The sequence below is a fragment of the Chiloscyllium plagiosum genome, chromosome 5 (genome assembly GCF_004010195.1).
Source record: "Chiloscyllium plagiosum isolate BGI_BamShark_2017 chromosome 5, ASM401019v2, whole genome shotgun sequence".
Lineage (NCBI taxonomy): Eukaryota > Metazoa > Chordata > Chondrichthyes > Orectolobiformes > Hemiscylliidae > Chiloscyllium > Chiloscyllium plagiosum.
The window spans coordinates 98,676,280-98,680,499 of NC_057714.1; the positions used below are offsets into that span (position 1 = coordinate 98,676,280).

The 4,220-nt window shown below is 41.3% G+C and overlaps 1 protein-coding gene across 1 annotated transcript in view; it reads left to right on the forward strand.

Annotated features, from left to right (window-relative positions):
* Positions 1-4,220, forward strand: part of LOC122550099 (zinc finger MYND domain-containing protein 11-like) — a 32,599-nt gene that overhangs the window by 10,260 nt on the left and 18,119 nt on the right. The window lies entirely within an intron of this gene.

A 4,220-nucleotide genomic window follows, 5' to 3' on the forward strand; every position in this document is an offset into this window, starting at 1 on the left:
TAGCCTGCTTGGCACACCTTCCTCATTCCTGAAGAAGGGCTTATGCCCGAAACATCAATTCTCCTGCTCCTTGGATGCTGCCTGACCTGCTGCGCTTTTCCAGCAACACATTTTTCAGCTCTGATCTCCAGTATCTGCAGTCCTCACTTTCTCCTAATGGACATTGAAGTCTCCAACACAGATAACATTGTGTTCTTGCTATCTATACTGCTTCTTCTGAGTGGTTGTCAATGTGGAAGGGTAGTTATTCATCAGCTAAGAGATAAATACTGTCCAGGAAACTGGGCATAACTTCCCTCTTCTTTTAAACCCACCAATGAAGGTAGTTAGCCTTTGGATTTAACACCTCGTCTAAAGGTCGGCACTTCAGATAATGCAGCAGTCTCCTCAGTTTGTTCTGGAGGGCTGACATTGATTTTGTGTTCAAGTTCTGGGTTGGGTCTTAAATCCACATTCTTCTGACGAAAAGAGACATGCTCTTATTTTGGTGAAATGTTTTCTGAGCAAAATAATGCATAAGGTATGGTTTAAAATTTATTTTAACTTACAGGTACTTTAATGTTTAATTTGTCAAGTTTTATTTTAAAACCCATTGCTTATTTTTGTCAGATTAGTATGTTGGAAACATGTAGAGTGGCTAAGTTTTATTGGAACAGTGAAGTTTCAAATCTTTCATTTCACTAATCAAGAGTGATATCTAGTAGTTTTTTTTTGTGATGTACGCATGCCTTTTAAAGGAGCATAATTTGTGGTGCTGTCAATGATTACCCACTGTAACAGGATATGATATGGTCCAGTGACTTGAACTCTATGTGCAGCAGCTGTTGTTGAGGTCAGATATATGTGCTCACCTTCCAAGTTCACTCTTATCTGTAGATAGTATTATCATCATGGAAAGAACCCATGTATTGCTTTACCATTTCTTGACATATGGCTATATGTTTATGGCACACAAAAAAACCACCTGTAACGGCATTACTGTATTTTTGAATTTATCCTTTAAATAAGCATGTAATTAGTTGCATTCAATCAGAATAGCTTGAATCATTTTGATTATCCTGTTTCCAGCTAAAAGACGTCAACCACAATGTTTGTGCTTCACATTTCTGAGGCCTCCTTGTTTAGAAATTAGTCTGTGCCTCTATTCTTCCTACCAAAGTCCAAAACCTTCACTTGCCCACAATATATTCCATCTGCTGCTACCTGGCCCAATCTCCTAGCCTGTTCAAATCCTGATGCAGCTTCCCCACTTCCTCAACACTATCTGCCCCTCCATCTGTCTTTGTGTCATCAATGCCCTCAGTTCCTGCATCTTGATTGTTAATGTCTAACGTGAAAGTTGTGGTTCCAACATGGACCCCTCTGAAACTTCACTCGTCACTGGCTGCCATCCTGAAAATGACCCCTTTATCCCAAATCTCTGCCTTCTGCCAGTCAGCCAATTCTCTGTCTATGCCAGTAACTTGCCCAGAACACTTTGGCTCTTGTTTAGCTGCCTCCTGTATGGTCTTCTGGAAATCCAAATCTATCATATCCACTGGCTGCCCTTTGTTAAACTTGCTCATTGCCTTCTGAAAGAATTCTAACAGGTTTGTCAGACGTGACCTCCCCTTGACTAATCCATGTTGGCTCAGCCCTATTTGACCATACACTTCCAAACACTCCTGTCTTCTGCCTCCCTCCATTCTTAAACAGGAGTCTTACATTAGTCATTTTCAGTCCTCTGGGACTCTCCATGATTCCTGATAGATCACCACCTCTACAATCTTCTCAGCTTTCTCCTGCAGAACTCTGGAGTTTAGTCCATCTCGTCCAGATGATTTATCCACTTTTAAACCTTTCAGCTTCCCTAGAACCTTCTCCTTAGTCATGGCCACTACACTCGCCTCTGTCCCTGACTCTCTTAAAATTCTAGCATGTTACTTGTGTCTTCCACTGTGAGAACTGATGCAAACTACCTATTCACTTCCTCTGACATTTCTTTGTTCTCTATTACTAGTTCTCCACCTTCATTTTCCAGTGGATTCATAGAGCTGTAAAGCATCGGAACAGACCTTTCTGTCCAAGTTGTCCATACCATCTAGATATCCTAAATTAGTCTTGTTTCATTTGCCAGCATTTGGCCCATATCCCTCTAAACCCTTCCTATTCATATATCCATCCAGGTGCCTTTTAAATGTTGCAATTGTACCAGCTTCCACCATTATTCCCTCTGGCAGCTCATTCCATACATGTGCTACCCTCTGTGTGAAAACGTTTCCACTTAGATCCCTTTTAAATGTTTTCCCTCTCACCATAAATCTACGCCTTCTAGTTCTAGACTCACCCATGATATGGAGAAGACCTTGTCTATTTATCCTATCCATGCTCCTCATGATGTTATAAACCTCTACAAAGTCACCCTTCAGCCTCTGATGCTCCAGTAAAAATAGCCCCAGCCTATTCAGCCTCTCCCTATAGATCAAACCCTCCAACTCTAGCAGCATTCTTGTAAATCTATTCTGTTTCACAAGTTTCAAATTTCACAGCATCCTTCCTGTAGCAGGGAGACCAAAATTGCACACAGTATTCCAAAAGTGGCAGTCCAAAGTTCACTCTTGCCTCTCTTATCTTTTAGATATCTTACAAAATAAAATACAAGAGCTTTTTTTTTATTACTAGCTAGCTTGCGCTCTTATTTCATCATCCCCCCGCATTGCTTTTTTTTAGTAATCCTCTGCTAGTTTTTAAAGGCTTCCCACTAATCTCATTCACTAGTTCCTTCACTGTCGCTAACCAAAACCCTGAAACACCTTTCCTAACAGCAGCATGGAACCCCCAACACCCAAAACTGCAATGGTGAGAAATTGGGAATAGGCAATAAATGCTGACCAAGCCATTGATACTCACATGAATTAAAATTGTGAATATGAGAGAAAATAAGGAAAAAGACGAGACAAACCTTTTACATGTTGTGTCAGAGCATTAAACAGCAATAGAAGTGTGAATAGAGACTGTTTTCTGAATGGGGAAATTTGAAGCACAAAGGGACTTGGGAGTCAGAGTTCAGATTCTCTGAAGGTTAATGTGCTGGTTTAGTTGGCTGTTACGAAAGCAAATGGAAGGTTAGCATTCATTTGAAGCGGGCTAAACTACAGGCGCAGAGATGTGCAGCCGAGGCTGGATAAGACGTTGTCACATCGCATTTGGAATATTGTGAGCAGTTTTGGGAACCATATCTAAGGAAGGATGTGCTGATGTTGGAATGGTTCCAGTGGAGATTTACAAGAAACATCCTGGAGATGATGGGCTTACCATATGAGGGGTGGTTGACTACTCTGGGTCTGGTCTTGATAGAATTTAGAAGGATGGGGGGGAATATGATGAAAAGTATAGAATACTGAGGGAGCTGGATAGAGTGGATATGGAGAAGATGTTTCCACCAGGACCTGACTGCACAAAGCGAAGGGACAAACCTTTAGAATTCAAATGAGGTGGAATATCTTCAGCCAGAGGGTGGTTAATCTGTAGAACTCATTGCTACAGATGGCTGTGGAGGCTAAGTCATTTGAATGTATCTCAACTTGGAGTTGGTTCTTGATTAGTAACGGATTCAAGGGTTCCTGGGAGAAGGCAGAAGAATGGGGATGAGAAACATATCAGTCATAATCGAATGGGGGGGGAAGACTTGATGGGCTAAATGGTCATCTTTTGCTCCTCTGTCTTATGGTCTGAAGAGTCATTGGACTCAAAAGTTAACTCTTGCATCCTGTCCATAGATACTGCCAGACCTGCTGAGCTTCTCCAGCAATTTCTATTTTATGTAATATTGAAATAACTGTTATCCCTATGTAATTTATTTTAACTATTATTTCTTATTATTGGAATGATCCTGTTACATCCCAGCTGTCCTCCTTTTTGGGAGCTGGTTTTAATGTTGATCAACAGCGAAGAGGGTTACCTCAGATTACAACAGGATCTGGACCAGATGGGCCAATGGGCTGAGAAGTGGCAGATGGAGTTTAATTCAGATAAATGCGAGGTGCTGCATTTTGGGAAAGCAAATCTTAGCAGGACTTATACACTTAATAGTAAGGTCCTAGAGAGTGTTGCTGAGCAAAGAGACCTTGGAGTGCAGGTTCATAGCTCCTTGAAAGTGGAGTCACAGGTAGATAGGATAGTGAAGAAGGCGTTTGGTATGCTTTCCTTTATTGGTCAGAGTATTGAGTACAGGAGTTGGG